The 23,677-nt window shown below is 39.0% G+C and overlaps 1 pseudogene; it reads right to left on the reverse strand.

Annotated features, from left to right (window-relative positions):
- Positions 1-19,318: 19,318 nt before the first annotated feature.
- LOC103348852 (inositol polyphosphate 5-phosphatase OCRL pseudogene) lies at positions 19,319-21,341 on the reverse strand (annotated as a pseudogene).
- Between the last annotated feature and the right edge of the window lie 2,336 nt (positions 21,342-23,677).

Here is a 23,677-nt window from a genome sequence, read left to right on the forward strand (position 1 = left end):
TCTCCAATTAGACTCACAGTGGGCTTCTCATCAGAAACCCTACAGGCTAGGAGAGAATGATGAAATATAGTCCAAATCTTAAGAGAGAAAAAAAACTGTCAACCCAGAATACTATACCCTGCAAAACTCTCATTTATGAATCAACGTGAAATAAAGAATCCATGATGAACACCACCCATCCAGCCCTGCAAAATATGCTTAAGGATGTGCTGTAAACAGAAACATAGAATCATGGTCATCACTATGGAAGAAGGTAAAGGAAGAAAAGCTCCAAATAAAAGTACAAAGAAAATCCAAAGTAAAAATTTGGAATAATAATGGAAAATGGGAGGGCAAAGGCTTTACTTATCAAATCACCTTGTATGTAAATGGCCTTAACTCTTCAGTTAAATGACACAGACTGGCTGAATGGACTAAAAAACAAAACCCATCTATTTGCTGCCAATAAGAAACACATCTCACCAACAAAGAAGCACACAGACTGAAAGTGAAAGTATTGAAAAAGATATTCCATGCTAACAGAAACCAAAAAAGAGCTGAGGTGGCCATCCTAATTCAGATTAAAATAGACATTAACACAAAAACTGTTAAAAGAGAAAGATCATTATTGTATGTAATGATTAAGCAATCAATTCAACAAGAAGATATTACTATTATAAACATATATACACATATTTCAGGGTACTTGGCTATTTAAAAGAAATGTTAAGGCATTTAAAGGGAGACTTAGACTCCAATACAATAGTAATGAGGGACTTCAACACTCCATTTTCAGTAATGAACAGATCAACCAGACAGTAAATCAACAAGGAAACAGTTATTTGATATTATAGACCAAATGGATCCTACAGTTGCAGAATACACATTCTTCTCACCTGTGCATGGAATATTCTCCAGGATTGACCACATGCTAGGCCATAACACAAGTCTCAGCAAATTAAAAAAACTTGAAATCATATCATGAATTTTTTCGGACCATAATGCAATGAAGCTGGAATCACTAGAAAATTTGCAAACACATGGAGCCTAAACAACATGCTTCTGAATTGATGGTGGATCATAGAAGAAATAAAAAGAGAAATCAAAAAATTTCTGGAAACGAATGATGACAACAGCACAACATACTAAAACTTATGAAATGAAACAAAAGCAGTGTTAAGAGGAAAGTTTATAGCAATTGGTGCCTACATCAGGAAAATGGAAAGGCACCAAATAAATGAGCATCTCAAGGATCTAGATAAACAACAGCAAACCAAACCCCAAACTAGTATGATAAAATAAATAATTAAAATTAGAGGAAAAAATAAACAAAATTGAAATAAAAATATAAAAGATAAGCAAAAAGAAAAGCTGTTTCTTTGAAAAAAAATAAACAAGATTGACACATCATTGGCCCAACTAACTAAAAAAAGGATAGAGAAGACCCAAATCAATAAAATTAAAAATGAAAAAGGAAATGTAACAATAGACACCACAGAAATAAAAAGAATCATCAGAAATTACAGCAAGGAGCTGTATGCCAACAAACTGGGAAACCTAGAAGAAATGGGTAGATTCCTGGACACATACAACCTAACTAAATTGAGCCGTGAAGACATAGAAAACCAAAGCAGACCCATTACCAAGAAGGAAATTGAATCAGTAATAAAGGCCCCCCAAACAAAGAAAAGCCCAGGACCAGATGGCTTCACTGCTGAATTCTACCAGACATTTAAGAAGAATTAACTCCAATTCTTCTCAAGGTATTCAAAAAAATTGAAAGGGAGGGAATATTCCCAAGTTCTTTTCATGAAGCCAGCATCACCTTTATTCTTAAACCTGAAAAAGATACAACAGAAAAAGAGAACTACAGACCAATTTCCCTGATGAACACAGTGCAGAAATCCTCAAAAAAATTCTCTCCAATCTAATCCAATAACACATCAGAAAGATCATTCACCTGTACCAAGTGGGATTTATCCCTGGTATGCAAGGCTGGTTCAACATTTGTAATCAATCGATGTGATATGCTGCATTAATAAACTGAAGAACAAAAGCAGTGTGATTATCTCAACAGATGCAGAGAAAGAATTTGATAAAATACAACACCCTTTCATGATGAAAACTGGATATAGATGTGAAATTCCTCCACATAATCAAAGTAGTTTATGACAAACCCACGTCCAGTATCCTACTGAATGGGGAAAAGTTGGAAGCATTCTCACTGAGATCCAGAACCTGACAAGGATGCCCACTCTCACCGTTTCTATTCAATATTGTCCTAGAAGTTTTAGCCAGAGCTATTAGACAAGAAAGAAATCAAATGGATTCAAATTAGGAATGAGGAAATCAAACTACCCCTATTTGCAGATGACATGATTCTATATATAGGGGATCCAAAAAGACTTCACCAAGAGACTATTGGAACTCATAGAAGAGTTTCATAAAAGTAGTGGGATATAAAATCAATACACAAAAATCAACAACCTTTGTATATACAATGCCACTGCTGAAATAGAATTGCTAAGATTAACTTCATTCACAATAGCTATAAAAACATTCAAATACCTTGGAATAAATTTAACCAAGGTTGTTAAAGATCTCTATGATGAGAAATACAAAACTTTAAAGAAAGAAATAGGCCGGCACCACTGTTCTCTAGGCTAATTCTCTGCCTGCGGCGCCGGCACCCCAGGTTCTAGTCCCGGTTGGGGTGCTGGATTCTGTCCCAGTTGCTCCTCTTCCAATCCAGCTCTTTACTGTGGCCTGGGAAGGCAGTGGAGGATGGCGCAGATCCTTGGGCCCTGCATCCACATGGGAGACCAAGAGGAGGCACCTGGCTCTTGGCTTCCAATCGACACAGTGAGCCGGCCACAACACACCAGCCGTAGTGGCGACTTGGGGGGTGAACCAATGGAAAAAGAAAGACCTTTCTCTCTGTCTCTCTCACTGTCTAAGTCTGCCTGTCAAAAATTTTTTAAAAAAGAAAAAAAGAAATAGAAGATACAAAAAACTAGAAAGATCTTCCATGTTCATGGTTTGGAAGAATCAATATCATCAAAATGCCTATTCTCTCAAAAGCAATCTATAGATTCAATGTGATATCAATCAAAATACAAAGACATTCTTCTCAGATTAAGAAATGATGATGCTGAAATTCATATGGAAACACAGGTGACATTGAATAGCTAAAGCAATCTTATACAACAAAAACAAAGCCAGAGGCACCACAATACCAGATTTCAAGATATACTACAATGTAGTTAAAACAGCCTGCTACTGGTACAAAAACAGATGGATAGACCAATGGAACAGAATAGAAATGCCAGAAATCAATCTGCAACCAACTTATATTTGACCAAGAAGCTAAATCCAATCCCTGGAGCAATGACAGTCTCTTTAACAAATGGTGCTGGGAAAACTGGATTTTCACACACGGGAGTATGAAGCAGGACCCCTACCTTACACCTTACACAAAAATCCATTCAAAATTGATTAAAGACCTAAATCTATGACCTGATACCATCAAATTACTAGAGAACATTGGGGAAACCCTGCAAGACATTGTCACAGGCAGAGTTCTTGGAGAAACACCAGAGGTACAGACAATCAAAGTGAAAATCAATACATGGGATTACATCAAACTGATAAGCTTCTGTACTGTGAAATAAACACTCAGGAGAGTAAAGAGGCAACTGACATAATGGGAGAAATTATTTGCAAACCAGGTAGCTGATAAAAAATTAATACCCAGAATATATAAAGAGATCAAGAAACTCTACAACAACAAAACAAACAACCCAGTTAAGAAATGGGCCAAGGACTTAAACATTTTTCAAAAGAGAAAATCCAAATGGCCGAGAGACACATGAAAAAATGCTCAGGATTATTAGCCATCAGGGAAATACAAGTCAAAACCACAATGAGGTTTCACCTCACCTCAGTTAGAATGGCTTTCATATAGAAATAAAGAAACTACAAATGCTGGGGAGGATTTGGGGAAAAAAAAAAGGTACCTTAATCCACTTTTGGTGGGAATGTACACTGGTAAAACCACTATGGAATCAGATTGGTGATACCTCAGAAATATGAATATAGGGGCCCGCTCTGTGGTGTAGTGGATAAAGCCGCCACCTGCAGTGCTGGTGGATAAGTGCTTTCTGGATAAAGAAATTATGGAATATGTATTCTACGGAATGCTACAAAGTGGTAAAGAAAAAAAAAATGAAATCCTTTCATTTGCAACAAAATGGATGAATCCAGAAAACATCATGATTAGTTAAATAAGCCATTCCCAAAAGGACAAATATCATATTCTCCCTGATCTGTGATAACTAGTAGGGCACCTAAATCAAAATCTGTAGAAGTAAAATGACACTTTGAGAAGCAATGACTTGAACAGCCCTTGTCTTGACTGTCAAGGAACAACTTTTTTTCCTCTTCTTCTTAATGGTGAATGGAACTGGGAATAGGAGAGGGAGGAGGGGGTGGGATGAGAGTCAGGGTGGCAGGGTAGGTATGATGGGAAGAACCACTATATTTCTAAAGTTGTACTTATGAGGGGCCAGTGCCGTGGCTCACTAGGTTAATCCTCCACCTGCGGCACCGGCATCCTGTATGGGTGCCAGGTTCTAGTCCCGGTTGCTCCTCTTCCAGTCCAGCTCTTTGCTGTGGCCCAGCCCCTGAACCCGCATGGGAGACCAGGAAGAAGTAACTGGCTCCTGGCTTCGGATCAATGCAGCGCTGGTCATGGCTGCCATTTAGGGAGTGAACCAACAGAAGGAAGACCTTTCTCTCTGTCTCTCTCTCTCACTGTCTATAACTCTGTCAAAAAAAAAAAAAAAAAACAACTTGTACTTATGAAATTTGTATTCATTAAATAAATGGCTTCTCTGGGAAAAAAAATTTAAAAAGAATTTCTACAAGAAGGGATAAAGAAGAAAAGAATACAAAGGAATTTCAATTAAATCAATTTAGAGCATATACTTTAGAGTTTACCCATTTATTTTTTTATATTTTACTCATTTATTCAGGTTTTAATTCTTGGCAGTTTTTTTTTAAAGTATTTTTGCACTAAATTTTAAAGGGTTTTATACCAGGGCAGGTGCTGTGGCATATTGGGTCAAGCCTCCACTAGTGTTGCCGTTATCACATATGGGTGCCAGTTTGAGTCCCAGCTGCTCCATTTTTGATCCAGCTCCCTGATAATGGCCTGGGAAAGCAGCAGAAGTGGCTCAAATGTTTGGGCCCCTTTCATCCATGTGGTAGACCTGGATAAAGCTCCTGGTTCCCAGCTTCAGCATGGCCCAGCCCTGCTGTAACAGCCATTTGGGGGGTGAATCAGCAAATAGAAAATCTCTCTATGTCTCTCCCTCTTTCTCTTCATAACTCTGAGTTTCAAATAAATAAATAAAATATTTAAAAGTAAACTAATAAAAAGTTTCACATCCCATATAATATTTACCCTCGTTCAAAGTATTTTTTAAATTATTTTAAGAATTTAGGTCAACTGTTTTCTTTTATGAAGCATTTGTCATTAATTTAAAATGTGCTGTGTCTGACGGGCTTTTCTCTTGTACATTCAACGCTTGTTTCTAATATTCTTAGATTTCTGTATACTTACAAATCTTGTGCCTTTGTTTTTATAATTTTTCATTTGATTATCTCTTCTCATCTTTCTGCAACTCATCCATATGATAGTTAATTCTAAATGACATCCGGGCACTTATTTATTCCAAAATTCTCCTTTATGTATTCAATTCCATATGAAACTCATATGTAGTTATTGAACACTACATTTATCCACCATAGCTCTTACATTTAAAACTTTCTCATATTGTTATCAATTTTTATGGATTTTTAAATACATTTGTTGGTATTCTAATTTTTAATTCATTGTATTTTGCTATTCTGTTTTCCAAGAGATACATACATTCTTTATTTCAACTTTAATATCTTTCATATCTAATGCTTTCAAATGCTTTAATTATTATGATCTCTGTGCTTTAGTTACCAATATTGCTTTTCTTCTCCCTATGAGGATATTTATCATGCACATTTTGAGTCCTTGTTCTGAGTGATTTATTTTTTTGCAACTCCTCTGTTTTGTTTAGTTTACAGTGAGTTTCCTTTTTTATTTCTAAGATTTTTATATGTATATATTTTAAAATATATATTAAAGATATATATATTTAATATTTATTTACTTATTTGAAAGTCAGAGGTAGGCCGGCACCGCGGCTCAATAGGCTAATACTCCACCTAGCGGCGCCGGCACAACGGGTTCTAGTCCCGGTCAGGGTGCCGGATTCTGTTCTGGTTGCCCCTCTTCCCAGGCCAGCTCTCTGCTGTGGCCCAGGAGTGCAGTGGAAGATGGCCCAAGTGCTTGGGCCCTGCACCCCATGGGAGACCAAGAGAAGCACCTGGTTTCTGCCTTTGTATTAGCGCGGTGCGCCGGCCGCAGCACGCCAGCCGTGGCTGCCATTGGAGGGTGAACCAATGGCAAAAAGGAAGACTTTTCTCTCTGTCTCTCTCTCTCACTATCCACTCTGCAAAAGAAAGTCAGAGGTACAGAGAGAAAGAGAGAGCAAGAGGGAGAGGTCTTCTGTCTGCTGGTTCACTCCGCAAATGGCCACAACAGTCAGGGCTGGGCCAGGCCACAGCTTAGAGCCAGGAGTTTCAAGATCCCCATATGGGTGACAGGGACCCAAATACTCGGCCCATCTTGTGCTATTTTTTCCAGACCATTTGTAGAGAGCTGAATCAGAAGTACAGCAACCAGATCACAGCTGGTGCTCCTGTGGGGTGATGTGTCACAAGTGGTAACTTTACCGGATAGGCCACAGTGCCAGCCCAGAGTTTCTTTTTTAATAAAGCTTACATTCCTCAGAGGTTTCATAATCTTACCTGTTAGCTCATACTACAAGATAATTATTAGACAACATGCTGAGTATGAGGTTTTTGACCCACCCAGTGAACTAAGTAGAGTGAAGCCCTTAGGGTCAGATAAACTTTCACATTGTAATGTGAATTTTCCCCCTTTGACTTCAGGAAACCTCACATGACTTCATCCAAGCACTGCCCTTTTCCATGGATTATCTCCTCCTGTTGAGCTACTGTGTCCTACTGGGAAATTCCAGCTTCTGCGAAGCTGAACTTCGCTTGTTAAAATGCTTCTCAAAGCAATAGCATCCTACTTCTCCATATGCTGCTGTGAGTTCAGTCAGAAGCTCATGCCTCTGTTATACTGGTGGCGGTGGGCGAGGTAGCAATGCCCCAAACACTCGGGTGATGACAGGACCACAGCTGTAGCTGTCTGTCCAGTGTGTAAGGTGCCTGGCCTTCACGTTGCTTGGCTCTCCCGTATTCCCTCTCCCCTCCCCTGCCCAGAAGATCTTGCCAGAGCTTGTCTTCCTGACGGTTGTCAAAGGTGTTGTTACTGCTCTTGGCTGCTCCAGTGTTTTCCAGCTGTTACTTGGTTTTGAAGTCTATCCTCCCGCTAACTTCTGTGGCATCTCCCAGGCATAGATTTGAAAGGAGTCAGTAGCTCTTTTTTGCCATTCTGTCTTGGGACAACTTTTTTTTTTTAAGCTTTATTTATTTTATTTGAAAGTCAGAGTTACACAGCGAGAGAAGGAGAAGCAAAGAGAGAGAGAGAGATCTTCCATCTGCTGGTTCACTCCCCAGTTGTCCTCAGTGGCTGAAGCTGCACCAATCTGAAGCCAGGAGCCAGGAGCTTCCTCCAGGTCTCCTGCTTTCCCAGGCCATAGCAGAGAGCTGGATGGGAAGTGGAGTAGCCAGGACTCCATGCCGGCACTGCAAGCAGTGGCTTTACCAGTATGTCACAGTGCCAGCCCCAAGGCAATTTGAAATCATAACTGCCCCAGGAAACTCTAACCACAGCTTAAATTCTCTTCTTCAATATTAGCACTTCACTGTTTATAAATATCTGTAGTTTGTGATGAAAATAACATTTATTGGCTCTTCCTAAGCTTGTTGAAGTGTTGCCACAGATCATGGCCCAACTTCTCAACCTTCCATGTACAAATATCATTAAGAATTTATATCCCCCAGACTTGAGTAGGGCACATGAATTCTATTTTATAAACCGTCTTGTAAGACTGTCATTTATGAAATCTATAGCCCATTTTCTGAAACAATTGCTAAGGGCAATCTCTACTCAGCAAGTAAAGCCCAATAGAAGCCCAAGTGTATCTTTTAGGAACATCCTATCTCCCTTCAATGAAATAACTTCACTTAAGAAACTGCATGCCCCTTATACAAGCATACCCCCCAACTTGCCAATTTATATAGGAATTGCTTAGACATATTTATTACATTCATCTTACGTATTACCTGCTATCTATATTAAATATACTACAGAAGAAAGTACTATCATTATAATAATTTCATAATTTGTTTTTACAAATTTCACCTGAATTTGATATTATAGACCCAGGAAAAACAGGATCTATCTCAGGTTAATCTTTATTTCCTGGCTGCAAAAAGGTTTATTTCTCTCATAGTGTGAGTAATCTGGTTTAGCTCTAGGGTGAATAGTTGATCAGAAGTATAGTGTAAGACTAAAATCTAATAGGTAAGTTTCAAAATGCTATCTCCATGTCTGGTTGTGTCTCCATTTTTGCCTAGGTTTTCTTCTTACACTCTCCAACTTCTCTGGTTCTTGCATGATTTGCAAGAAATGATGCCATCACTTTATTGTTATCATTATTATGATCACTAGAGACTAAAGATTTTTGTAGGTATCGAAGATGTGTTTGTAATAAATGCCTCAGATACAAAAAAATTTATAAACCCCATCCAATGTTTCACATCCTGTAATGAATAGCAGAACACAAAAGAGCTAAATTTTGCAGTCTACTGTAAGCAATTCCAAATCAGAATTGAAAGCTTAATCTAGATTTAACTGACCCACTATTTAAATGGATCTATGTTTTTTATAAAAATCCAATAACATGTAGTATTAAAAGATTTTTTTCTTAAATTATTATTGAAATTGATGGAGCAAGATGAAAGGTCTATTTCAAACAACACACACACACCACACACACACATTCACATGAGCGCACCACCCAAGAATTTTTATTCTCAAGTTTGTTAGTCACAATTGTTTTCTCCATATTCTTCCGTTTGCTAGCCCTACCTATCAGCTTCACGAACCCCTGTCAGGAAGGTTCATGTTTCTTGAGAGTAAATATATCCTCTCTGTAGACTTATGATGAGAAGAGCAATTTGCTTTCTTCCAGCTTTGTGCAACAGGTGTTGGAGTCTCAATTTCCTATGCTACTCAACATAGAGAGAGCTGCTTCTCCACGTCTGTTATCTTATCAGAAACAGGAAAATATTCTCCTCTTTCCAAGCCTTCTGTCAAACCAATGAAGTTTTCTCCTTTTAAGTACTTGTGTTTCTATTTTTCTAATTATAGAACTACAATTGACTGTAGATTAGCCTTTCCAATTCTATATGCCATAATTACAATTGCTTAATCTTTATGATTCATGGTATAAAATTTTTCAAATGTTTAAATCTACCTCTTAGATCATTATTTCTTTTTAGATAGTTCATATTCACCACTTAATTTACGTCTTTGAACTTTTAACTTATTTAAAAATTTGAATATAAGGCCGGAGCTGCAGCTCAATAGGCTAATCCTCCACCTTGCGGTGCTGGCACACCGGGTTCTAGTCCCAATTGAGGCGCTGGATTCTGTCCCGGTTGCCCCTCTTCCAGGCCAGCTCTCTGCTGTGGCCCGGGAGTGCGGTGGAGGATGGCCCAGGTCCTTGGGCCCTGCACCCGCATGGGAGACCAGGAGAAGCACCTGGCTCCTGCCATCGGATCACTGCGGTGCGCCGGCCGCAGCACACTGGCCATGGCAGCCATTGGAGGGTGAACCAACGGCACAAAGGAAGACCTTTCTCTCTGTCTCTCTCTCTCTCTATCTATCTATCCACTCTGCCTGTAATAAAAAAATAAAAAATAAATAAAAAAATAAAATTTGAATATAATACGTGTACATTTTTATGGTATGCAATGTAACTTCAACATATGTTTATAGCATAAACTGATCAAATCAGATAATTAGCTTTTCCATTTGCTTATATATCATATATTTTTGAGGTCTATTAGCTCCTCTCTTACAGTTCTTTTTGTAGTATGTAATACATAATTTGTGCAACACCGTAACTTTTTGCTTCTATCTGATTGTGTTTTGGTGGAGCTTTTCCTGCTCAATTACTAATATGTTTTTTAAAGATTTATATATTTATTTGAAAGGCAGAGAGGCAGAGCCAAAGAGCCAGAGACAGAGAGAGGCCTTGCATCTGCTGGTTCACTCCCCATATGGCCATAAAGGTTGGAACTGTGCTGATCCGAAGCCACACAACATGCATAGCTTAGCCTAACATCACATGCATAGCTTAGCCTAAAACAACATGCATAGCTTAGCTTAACTCTTCCAGGCAACTCACCTTTTATTTTCCTCATCTTTTCTTTGAAAATTGTTAAATCTTTGATTGCATTGCATTTTTTTTTTCAAAAGCAGAGTTTAGTTTATTTCTGAATGTCATTCTAGATTCTATCAACATGTGAGCATCTAAATCAAAACCTGGCCCTGAGTCAAAAGTTGAGTAAATAGGTTTCCACAATTTTCCCTGGCCTTTTTTTTTTTCCTTTGGTTGAATTTATTGATAGCTCTTTCCACTAGTATTAGTTTTTGAGGCACATGGATTCATGTATTTATCTCTCTGATTGTCTCCCTGGTATATTCCCAATCCTTTGCTTCTAATACCCAAAAAGACATTATACAATTAGAGTCTACATTACATGAATTTTCAGAACATTCAATACAGCATGCCTATCATGATTCTTATTTTTTTTGTATTGGATTTTTTTTTTTAATTTTATTTGACAGGCAGAGTTAGTGAGAGAGAGAGATAGTTAGAAAGGTCTTAATTCCGTTGGTTCACCCCACACATGGCAGCTAAGGCCGGCGCTGCACCGATCCAAAGCCAGGAGACAGGTGCTTCCTCCTGGTCTCCCATGTGGCTACAGGTGCCCAAGCACCTAGGCCACCCTCCACTGCCTTCCGGGGCCACAGCAGAGAGTTGAACTGGAAGAGGAGCAACTGGGACTAGAACCCGGCACCCATATGGGATGCTGGCACCACAGGCAGAGGATTAACCAAGTGAGCCACGGTGCCGACTTGTATTAGATTTTTAATTATTTCCATTGCTTCTTATACAAAATGATGAGAATACTTCACTGAGTTTGTACAAATTTGTATATATGAAATGCATGAAGTTAGTATATCTGAAATAAAATTTTTCTAGTTAAAAAATTTAAAAACAACCAGTGCCGCAGCTCAATAGGCTAATCCTCAGCCTGCGGTGCTGGCACACCAGGTTCTAGTCCCGGTCGGGGCGCCAGATTCTGTCCCGGTTGCCCCTCTTCCAGTCCAGCTTTCTGCTGTGGCCCAGGAGTGCAGTGGAGGATGGCCCAAGTGCTTGGGCTCTGCACCTGCATGGGAGACCAGGAGAAGCACCTGGCTCCTGCCATCGGATCAGCGCGGTGCGCCGGCAGCAGCGCGCCGACTGCAGTGGCCATTGGGAGGTGAACCAATGGAAAAGGAAGACCTTTCTCTCTCTCTCTCTCTCTCACTGTCCACTCTGCCTGTCAAAAAAATTAATTAATTAATTAAAAACTATAAGCATTCATAATGTACATTTCCATAAAATTTTGGAATATTCTATTGTATACATATATTTCTAGGCTTACATAAGTACAGTCCATGATTTTACATGTGTAAATTGCCTACCAGTGCATTTTACAGACTGTATCTCTGTTATTAAGCAACACATGATTGTATAACTATGTTCATGCATATATGTACATATATAAAAGAATATCTATATACATCTATGTATATGTATGCCCATACGTGCATGTATAATAAAGGTAAGAACTAACTTCTTATTTATGTACAGAATGTAATATAGCATTATGTATATGAAGATGATTCAACAGCTAGAATATCATTCAATATATTAAGTTCCATAGTTTAGAACACAATTAGTTTATTCAATAATGTTTACAATGATATAATATTTTACATAGTTTTGAAAAATATCTTCTCTAGATGAGAAAAACATAAATAGATAAGCAAACCAAATTTCTGTTGTTGAATTTTCTAATGCAATAATTGCTGAATTTTAAATGCCTCACACACAATGTTTCATTTTTAAAAATACACTAGAAGAAAAGAACACTGTTCCTAACAGTAGAGACAATATCTGAAAACAATCATCAAATCTCAAAATGTGAATATCATTTGTACATATTACATTTTTGGTATTCTGTTAGTTATCACAGATCAGGGAAAATATATGATATTTATCTTTTTATGGGACTGGCTTGTTTCACTTAGTATAATGGCTTCCAGTTACTTCCATTTTGTCATGAAAGGACTTCATTTTTTACGGCTGGATAGTATTCCATTATATATGTATATGTTCATAGGTGATATAGATATGTGATGTATACATATATCACAAAATTTCTTTAGTTATCAGTTGGTGAACATCTGGGTTGATTTCATATCCAAGCTGTTGTGAATTGAGCTGCAATAAATATAAAAGTAGAGATAACTTTCATATTCTGATTTTTTCTTACTATTTGTTGAACTCTTTACTTAATATACTGATAAAATTAACCCTATATTAAGTCATGCCTAATATGGCCAGTACTGGGCTCAAACGGAACCAAGAGCCAGAAACTAAATCCAGATAGCCTATATCAGTTGCAGGGACCTATATAATTGAGTCATCACATACTCATTCAGTTATGTATTAGATGAATTTATACTGCCATCAAACACTTTGATTTGGGAAGCAAACATCTTAAGCATGGTCTTCACAGCTACTCCAACAATTTTAGTAAAAATTGATAATATGTCTGCTTCTGTACTCATTTCCAATTTTGAAGATAATAATTAGTCTAAATCTACTTTCCTTTATCCACAATGGATCATTCACCCTAAAATGATACCATATTCATCTTTGAAATTTTACATTTTACTTGTATCATATATGCAACTTATATCTGTATGGGTTTACAGTATTTCCCAGCAGTATCTGCTCTCTCTTCCTGATTGGATATTACTTAATATTTTTGTCTCTCTCCTTAGAGAGTAGGTGAAAGGGAAACAGCAATAAGCCAACTAGGAGCATACTTGTGAGTGGGTAAAACATTTAAGTTCATTTATTTTTGTATTGGCCTTACAATTCCTGCAGAGTGTGACTCTCAGCAGTAGCAAATAGAATATTGGCTCAAAGCAATTTATCAAGGAATAAAGAGCTGCTGTAACACAGTCCTTAACTCCACAGAATAAAACTGTGAACAACAAAATGAGAGCTGGAATTCCAGTGCTATAACCTGCTCTGTCTGTTCACCCTTCTCCTTTCAACAGGAGCTTATTATAGTAAATTCTATATTCAAGACAGGAAACATGATAATGATACTATTTAATTATACACAATAAAAACTATTTCTAGCCATTAGTTATAAGCAACAGATTGTAAATATACACACACAATTATTTGAGGAATCTTTCCTTATCTTCTCTCTAGTGTTCCCCTTTACTCATGGATTTATTCTGGCATCATCTTTATATCACCATTCTAAATATTTTATGCATTTTAATTTTGCTGGTATTAAAGACTACTCCCTTTTCTTTCCTCTCTTTCTAAAGAGGAAATTTCTCTAGGTTTCCTGAGTTTAAAGACATATCATTGGCTACATTTAGTGTACAGGTCATTTACTTTAAAAAATGTATTTATTTGAAAGAGCTACAGGGAGAGAGGGAGAGAGCAAGGTCTTCTATCCCTGTGTGGCTGCAATGGTCAGGACTGGGCCAGGCTGAAGCCAGGACTCAGAAGCTTCATCCCAGCCACCCATATGGATGACAGGGGCCCAAGCACTTGGGCCCTCTTCTGATGCTTTTCTCAGGACATTAACAGGGATGTGAGATCAGAAATGGAACAGCCAGGACACAAACCATCTCCCATGTGAGATGCCAGGCAGTGGCTTTACCCACTATGCCCCAATTCTGGTTCTGGATAAACAGTGGTGGTCTTTGTAACTATTCTCCCTTTTTCTCACTTTTATCTCATCTTCTTCTCTCAGCTCCACCTGGTTTTTAAGAGATTGTTTGCTTTGATGCCAACATCCCATCTAAAACTGATGTTGAAATTTAAATGGCAATGTGATGATATTAAGACATGAGACCTTAACAGGTGATTTGGTCCATGAGGGGTCACTCTGTAGTCAGTGGGTTAGTTACCACAAGAATAGGCTTGTTAGAAAAGCAAGGTCTGCTTTCTCTTGCTGTCTTGCTCTGTTTGCAGGATGTCCTCATCATGTTACGATGTAGCACGAATACCCACCCAAGAGGCTGGAGCCGTGTGCTTGGACATCTTAGCCTCCAGAGCCGTGAGCAAAATAAACTCCTATTGCTTATTATTAACTGAATCTGGGGTATTCTGTGACAGCAGTGCAAAACATATTAAGAACAGATATGGTTCTTGTTTTAGGGCAGAAGGAAGCAAGGGTTGCACATCTCCTCAAAGGAAAGGGTTTTTGAACCACCGTTTCTGAAAGCCATCATCAGCTCTGTGATATTGTTATATATTTCCTAAAAGTCTTTTTGTTTCTTGAGTTGAGGCATGTTCCCATCCCTTCGGTTTCTTCTCTCTCTTCCCTACTGCACGTTCGTGACTAAGCTTTCTTTGTCCTTCCTAGCCAGATAGATTTACATAGTTTAGAAAAATAGTCTTTCTTGATGTTTTCTCTTGTTTCTTTTCATTTCTTCTAATTTTCTTCTCATTTTTATAATGGAATAAGAAAATTAAATGTTTGACTTTGTGCCTTGTGAGGTGTAGGGGACAAGTCTTTGACTTTCTTGTTTCAAAGATTTTAGGGAATCACTAGCATAGGCAACTAATGATAGCTTGCAACAATCTATGCATAGACTTGAATAAGAAATACTTTATTAGTATTTTATGTTTGATTTTCTGGTTATAAGTCTGGAGCAGAAAAGTGTACTTCAAAAAGTTTGTGCAAAGGGACTGGTGTTGTAGCACAGCAGGTTACATTACCATTTGTGATGCTGAAGTACTGTTCTGCTTCCTGCTTATATGCCTAGAAAGAGCAAACAATGACCCAAGTACTTGGGCCCTCATGTCCACACAAGAGATCAGGATGGTGTTCCTGGCTCTTGGCTTTGACCTGACATAGGCCTGGTTGCTGTGTCAATTTAGAGAGTGAAACAGCAGATGGAAGATCTCTTAATCACATTCTACTTTTCAAATAAATAAATAAACCTTTTTAAAATTTGAAAATGATGGAATTAAAATGTTTACTTTGGAAATACATGTATCTGAGGAATTATTAAAATTTTGATGGAAATGAGTATTATGAAAACTACTTTTGAATTTCAAGTTTTTGCACACAAAAATCCATTTTTAATGCTACTTTTAATGAACTTCCTTAAGTATTCTGATATGTTGTCTCTCATGAATTTTGACATATTGATGTGAAAATGGAATCTTACTAATAAAAATATTAATATGATTTTTTTTATTTTTTGACAGGCAGAGTAGACAATGAGAAAGGTCTTCCTTTGCCGTTGGTTCACCCTCCAATGGTGACCGCGGCCGGCGCGCTGCGGCCGGCGCACCACGCTGATCCGATGGCAGAAGCCAGGTACTTATCCTGGTCTCCCATGGGGTGCAGGGCCCAAGGACTTGGTCCATCCTCCACTGCACTCCCGGGCCACAGCAGAGAGCTGGCCTGGAAGAGGGGCAACCGGGACAGAATCCGGCGCCCCAACTGGGACTAGAACCCGGTGTGCCGGCGCCGCAAGGCCTAGTGAGCTGCGGTGCCGGCCAATATGATTTATTTTATTAGCACTTATTATAAGATTTGAACATTTAACTAGAGAAACTACAATGGGCTCACCAAATTGCATATGATGGCAATGGAATGATAGAATGTGAAGTAGAACTGGAGCTTCCAAAGTAGGCCAGGACATTTAAGTACTCTAACTCTCCTCTGTCAATTCCTATCAAAAAGACTATGAATTCCTTATGATACAGTGTGCAGAAATTATTTTTATAAAATTATTCTTTTTATTAATTTTAAACTTATAAAACAAATATTGTTAGATAATAATTTAAATTTCTATATATCCTTCACTGTTTTTCTATGAACATTTCATTCTAGTATATTGCATTCTCTTTTTATTATCTCAGTCTTATGGCAACTAGTGTCTAATACCTGTGAAATAAATGAGAGAATGGGTGGTATCAATATACATCTTTTTTTTTCCACACAACATATGTTTATCAAGAAAAAACTGCAATAAAAAGATGCCAAGAAATACAGAACCCCACTAGCAGCATTGCTTAGTCACCGAGATGTTTTTAGAAAACTTAATAATTACAGAATAAGAATCATAAAGAAGTGAAAGAGGCACTAATGAAATGTCATCCCATGGATTTGAACCATTTCTTCCCTAAAACAATAGGAGCACAGTCTTTTGCTACCAATTGGATCTGAAATCCTTTTTAAGAGGAACTATGAAACATTACCTTAGGGGACTTAGAAATCAGAAGGTGGGGTGCTGGAAGAGCCATGGTAGTGAAGCAGACTTTTCATGTCTAGTCTATGTCTTGTCTTTCCTACCTTGAGATTGTCTAAAACTCTCAACACTATATACATCCAAAAGAGGTCTAGGTAGTAAAAGCCACTTAGTGTTCTGACCTAATAAAGAGAGTCAGGATGCAGCACACAGGTTGCAAACACCCCCACTGAAAACACTCTTGGTCACCCAAAGTCCCCAGGTTGTCAAAATACTGCAAAATGAGCTCAGAAGGGCATTTCTTGCTGCTACTACCTTGCCCCGGTTCCTAACATGTGCCTCTTTCTGTGATCATCTTCTGGCACTGTAGAGATGACAAGATGAATCTATTCTTAGTCTTACATGAATGAAATTCACCACCCACCCTTGACCTTTCAGATCTTTAGCTATTTCACATTGGTAACTTAACTCCTATTTCCCTAACTCCCAATCAGAAAAAGGTTTAACTTGGGTATCACAGGATACATGATTACGTCTTTTCTTCCCAGAGAATTCAATTCTCAAGAGAAAGTGGAACTGAAGAACCATTTACTGGTGGACTTGCCCTTGGCAATCTCCTCAGAATGTACTAGAAGAATCATGGAGCTGGTGTCTGAGATTGTACACCAAGCCTCCATGTGTTATACTCCTCACATATAATGGTAATAGGCAAGAATGCATCCACTTGGGGTTGTTTTAAGGAAAACAAATCTGGAGGAAGCCAATTGGCCAAGGCAGTTTTTCAGTCAGTGGCTTATGGCTTGCTTGTTAAACAACAGAGATTAATTTAAACAAACAAATAAAAAAGGCTGTCCCACAAAACTTGAATAAATGAAAAGCTCAGAGTGTCATCTTGGGTGAGAGAGGCACCATGCATTGTTGGTCCCCCTAGACAGTCTTTTACATAGCACTGGATATAGTGACTGGATATAGGAGCCAGGGGAGTCTCCAATTCCTTCACTTGAAAGAGCTGGTTATAGGCCGGTGCCGCGGCTCACTAGGCTAATCTTCCACCTGTGGTGCCGGTACTCCGGGTTCTAGTCCCAGTTGGGGTGCCGTAGTCTGTCCCGGTTGCCCCTCTTCCAGTCCAGCTCTCTGCTGTGGCCCGGGAGGGTGGTGGAGGATGGCCCAAGTGCTTGGGCCCTGCACCCGCATGCGAGACCAGGAAGAAGCTCCTGGCTCCTGGCTCCGGATCGGCGCAGGGCCAGCCATAGCGGCCATTGTGGGGTGAACCAACAGAGGGAAGACCTTTCTCTCTGTCTTTCTCTCTAACTCTGCCTGTCAAAAAGAAAACAAAAGAAAGAGCTGGTTATAAACTTCATAATGAGCACCTCTGAGGGAGGGGTGACATCCGCCCTTCTGAAGACTGAAGAAGCAGCTCTGAGGGTTGGTCTCAGTGCCCTCGCTGTGGGAGGGAGCAATAGCTTGAGGTGCACGCTCTCCCTTTTCTTCCTTGCGGTGCAAATGGTGCTCTGCAGGCTGATTCCAAAGGGTGCATGAGTCCCGTAAACAGTCAGGATAAGTCCTGATGTAAAATGTGAATGGTAACAGGAAAAGGACAGTAGGAAGCAGGACCTGTCAAGCACGAATCCTCTCACTCTTGAAATTCTCCAAGTGCTCCCCTCTGCCTGTGATTCCCTCACAACAATAGTATGTCGTCTCTAATAGTTCCTAAAGTTATGCCACTAAGTGTGATTTGAGACAGAGCATCTGGTTCCATCCAGGGCAGATTCATTGAGAGACCAATGTTACAGTGAAATACAGACACCATCTTAGTAGTAGAAATGCACAAATGCATGTAACAACCACACATGGACCATGAATTCACTGTTGAGGGCACCCAGGGATTCACTAGCTTCACCCAGGCTCCCGTCAAAGTGATAGAACAAGTGGAGAGGCGTGCAAAGAAGTGAGACAGGGTTTGGGTGACTTGAAAGTGCTTCATACAAACAGCTACAGATGAGTCTGAACAAGGGCAAGTAGTGCTTGCAGGCCTAGAATGGGAATGTTGGAGAATCCAGCCCCAGGGTACTAAGGACAGTCATGACAGTCTGGTAGAGGCAACAAACACAACTCTAGATAAAGGACTGTTCATACAGATCTCCTTGCCTTATAAAGAGGAAAGCACAAAAACACTAAAATAGAGTAACTCTGACTAGGCAATGTAAGTCTAAAAGTAATTTGCTGTTTAGGATATAAAGGAGGGATTAGGAAACACTCTTCCTTTTGTACTATAAACAGAACTTGAACTTCTCAATAGACCCTTCCTACAGCGTGACTTTATTTAAAAAAAAAAACTTTATTTTATTTATTTGAAAGAGTTACAGAGAAAGGTAGAGACAGAGAGAAAGAGATCTTCCATCTGCTGGTTCACTCCCCAGATGGCCACAACTGTGCCGATCCGAAGCCAGGAACTTCTTCCGGGTCACCCATGTGGGTGCCGGAGCCCAAGGACTTGGGCTATCTTCCACTGCTATCCCAGGCCATAGTAGAAAGCTGGATTGGAAGAGGAGCAGCCGGGACTAGAACTGACACCCATATGGGATGCGGGAACTTAAGGCCTTTTAAAAAAATCATTCTTGAAATAACTTAGAGCCAGCCAATCTTCTACCTTTAGGATCTTTAAAAGTAACAAGAGAAAGAGCCTTAGTCATCCTCACTCGAGTCATCTTCACTCACAAGCAGAAAGCCCTGAATGACCTGGATAGCATGCTGGTGGTCGCTTGGAGTCTCCCTTGCCACAATGTTGTGTGGAGGCCTTGGGAGAAGCCTGGTGAACAGAGTAGTGATCATGCTGCCGCTGATGTTGTATTCAGAGAATTTTAAGAGTTCTCAAAGAAATGCCATCAAGTAGCAGAAGGCATTCCTGTGGCATCTTGGAAGCTGGAAAATCACCTGTTGGCAGATCTGGGGATCATGAGTAGAGGCAAGGCATCACTGATAGAACTTGTAACAGATGACCGGCTCTGGCAGGGGTCCAGGAAAATGAGCAACACCTCAGCAACAGAGTGATGATTGCCAGGGACTGTCTCAGGAATGCTGGTGTCCAGACAGTCAATGATTGCTCTAACTCTTCCTGCATCCCAGCAGTCTGGGACGGGTTCTCCTGGAGACAGGTCCATCTGAATAAGTGATCCGCTAGAAGCCAGATTTCCTTGGGGACCTGAAGGGGTCTCTCACTTGCATCTGCATCCAAGGGAACCATCTGCAGAGGGGATTTCTCCAAGTCTGAGTTTGGCAATAAGAACTTCGCGGGTTGGTCTTTTCATTCAGCACAAAGCCTCTAAGGATGTATCAAAATGACTTGGGAGGTAATTTCCACCGTTGATCAAGAAGTGATCTTTGCCTTGATCCAGGTGAAGGACAAGAATATCTTCAAGCTTATCCTGAGTTTAAAGTGGTCATAGAGTCTTTGCTGACAAATACAAGAGAAATGTCCACGGTTTCATTTGGCTCCAAGTAGCCCTCAAAAGGTTTAGCCCAAAGACGGCTTACAGTACTGGCTGCCATGAAGTTTAGAGATGGAAGAAAAGAAAGGCAGGGAACCTGTCCATTGTTGCTGATCTGGAACTTCTTTTGTAGTTGCGAAAGTTCATATTCTCAAACACAAACTCCTGCCTGCTGAGTTCTAAGGAGAGAAGTCATTTTCCATCCTGTCCATGATGTGTATGATATCTTCAAAGACTTTCCAATACTTCTGTTCATCCACAGTCCTCACCCCAAATTCGGAAGAATGAGCTCACAAGCTAGAGGTTACTGGTTTGGAGTTCCAAGTGACTCTGCTGATGAAGTTGAGTAACATTTGTTCCTCTCCAAAGTATGCAGTCATGCCAGGTTGGAATCTGACATTTCCCACTGGAATCCCATCAGTCTGTTGTTGAGTCGCAATTTTAAGTGGAGATAAATGTGACTTCCCTTCCGTTGAAGTCCAGGAAAGCTTTTCCTGTGTGCACTGAATATTTAGTTGGTCAAATTTCAAGAGTTTCTGAAGGCCATTCTTTTTAATAAGACTTTTCACCGCAATGGCATCAGGCATGCAAAGTCTGTAGTTCAAGAGATTCTGAATGTTGCTAGCTACTTTGGGATGTTCCTTGTAAACAGTGTCTTGTTCAGATGGAAGCACTCTATTTATTGAAGAGCGTGGGGGTTCCTGATGAGTCTGCATACGCTGATTTTGTGAATTCATTTTCTTGTCCAAATTCATAGTTGAAAAATTATCCTCAAATCGAAGAAGCCCTGAAAAAATGGATTTCTCCTTAGTGTGTAATTTCTGGTACCAGCTGGATGAGTTTCCGCGACGGAACAGGAAGTTGTTCTTGACTGAGCTTCCTGAGCGGCAAGCACTTCTGAGAGGAACTTCAGACAGTGCTACTAGTCAGGAATTTCAAAGCTGCGCTCTCTGGCCCAGTCTCCCTGATTCCGAATTTTTCAGCCACTGTTTGAAGCTATGTCAATCAAAAGAGTTTATTCTGCTTCTTGAACACATCTGAAGTGGCTATTTATAGGAATGGTATCTTGAACATGCTTTTCCTTTTCATGCAACTGGATTATTAACTCACTTGCCTATTCCGCTGGGCTAGAGTCAGGGCCCAGGGCTCAAGGACAAGACTCTTCATCTCCAAACACTCGAGGCAAGGGGCTGGGCTCTGACCAGGAGCAGTGGCTCCATTTGGGTGGTCTCTGGGCTCTTTGGGGTTGCTGAATACAAGCGGATCCAATGACACTGCCTCTTGCATCCTAACAACCACCTACCTGGGCTACCTGTTATTTCAGAAACTGCTTAGTGCCAGGCTCCAGGAGGAAGAAGCTGGGAGCTGGAATTATATATCTAATATAAGCATTTCTGTGTAAGTCTGTGGCATTTTAAAACAGGTTTAAAGAGACAACTTCTTACCTTTCTGTTCTCAATTCTCAGTTTCTATCAGTGTTACCATTATTCCCAGAATTTTAGCCATATCACTCCTCCAGGAAAAAAAATCATACTTCCTGCTAAATTTTTTGTACGTACTATTTCTTATGTTTGAAAGCTATTGTCTATAAACGTTCACACCCGGTCACTTTCTTTTTTTTTTTTTTTTTTTTATTTATTTGACAGGTAGAGTTAGACAGTGAGAGAGAGAGAGAGACAGAGAGAAAGGTCTTCCTTCCGTTGGTTCACCCCCGCAATGGCCGCTAAGTCCTGAACTGTTCCGATCAGAAGCCAGGAGCCAGGTGCTTCCTCCATCCAGTCACTTTCTTAACACTTTGGTCTCAGAAAAAATTTCGTTTCATTCATGAGACCATCTGATTGTACCTGCTGTAAAGTAACAATCGCACAATGACACCAGATCACTCTCGTTCATTCATTATTGATTCATATTTTTCCCATCTGTTTTCATTAATACTTGTCATTATTTGTCTATGACATCAGCAGGGTATGGATATTTTTTCTACAGTTTGACCTCTGGTTAGTGCCTTATGCACAAGATGCACAGTACACAGTTTTTGAGCTCTTTAGTAGATGAATTAGTATTGTGTAACTGTGTGTATCTATTACAGTATACTGGTAAAGATTTAACAATTAGCAATCTGGTAAATAAACCACCATAATTTATAACACTTGTTAATTCCCATGGAACTCATAGGAACTAACATGTCAATTTCATGCTAACCCATCAGTCTCCAGCTTCTAAAGTCAATGAACTTGGAGTTGGAAAGATGTGCACATAACTATTTCTATTAATCTAGTGTGTGTCAAATAGAACTTGCTCCAACACACTAACTTTCTTTCATCAAGCAGATGTTTATTATTAGACATTAAGATATATAACCTTTACTTATTTCCTAAATCTAGTTCCAACCTACACTTCTCAACCTATTTGCTACAAGTTACTATAGTACTTGTTCATACTTGCTAATTTGTTTGCCTTTTGATGCCCCTTTCTCCAATTTCTAGTAAATAGCATTTTACAGTTTTTGTCAAATTAATTTTTTCTATAAATATACTCAAATATTTGATTTAGCTGTATTAACACATTCATTATTCAATTTTAAGTCATATGTATTTAAGTTATATTATAGATTTTTCATAAGTTATATATGTCATATGTACATATTTCCCTGGTTGAACTATCATTTATTATAGACAGAATATATATTATTCTCATCTCTACTTTGCTAGCCAGAAGCAGAATGCCTGACATGTAATTTTAGTAAATTTAAACTTAAGTGAAAATTTAACTCTGAACAAAGGATAATATCAATTCAAGGTTGCTTTTCAACAACAAAGCAAAACATTAGAAAATATTTTTGATGATTTTAAAATTGTTTTTGGTGAGTAATAAATTTTGATACATAGCTCCATAGCACATTGGAGAGACAGATTTTTGTTCTATTGATTGTTACAGGTGCTAAATTGTCAGCAAAATACAAAAGAAAACTCAGTGAAAGAGTTATGCACACACCTACTCTTGTGGTAACTCCATTAAACCACTCATCAAAGCATCTGCTAAAATAATTTCAAACCCCAGCCTTTGAATGTTAAGGAGTCAGTTATGAAATATGATTTAAATATTCCTTTAAAAATGAAACTCAATCCTTAAAATACTCCCTATTCATTCATTGGGTTTCTCCTTATATGGTTCTGCAACCAAAATTGAATTTAGCAATAAAGTATTTTTTTCACTTAAACTTGGTAGATAATGATGCATGTATTCAGTCCATAGCAGGATTTCATTATTCTTAGGTCAACTGGAAAGATATAATATTGCCGCCTAATGAACATATAATCATTATTTCAAAAAAGAAAAAAAAATAATGCTTCAACTAACCTTAAACAGAAGTGAAAATCAACAATTTTGAAATGGTCACCCCAAGAACCATTTTTAGGAAAACAAGTAACAGATTTTTATTAATCAATGCTAAAAGGAAGACATAATGATTTCATTGTGACACAAAACCTCCAGCATTGAAACTGATTACCTACCAGACTACATTAGTTTTCTTATGTCCTCTGAATTTATGAAT

Source organism: Oryctolagus cuniculus, chromosome 3 (genome assembly GCF_051225735.1).
Source record: "Oryctolagus cuniculus isolate XC-2025 breed Fujian yellow rabbit chromosome 3, ASM5122573v1, whole genome shotgun sequence".
Classification (NCBI taxonomy): domain Eukaryota; kingdom Metazoa; phylum Chordata; class Mammalia; order Lagomorpha; family Leporidae; genus Oryctolagus; species Oryctolagus cuniculus.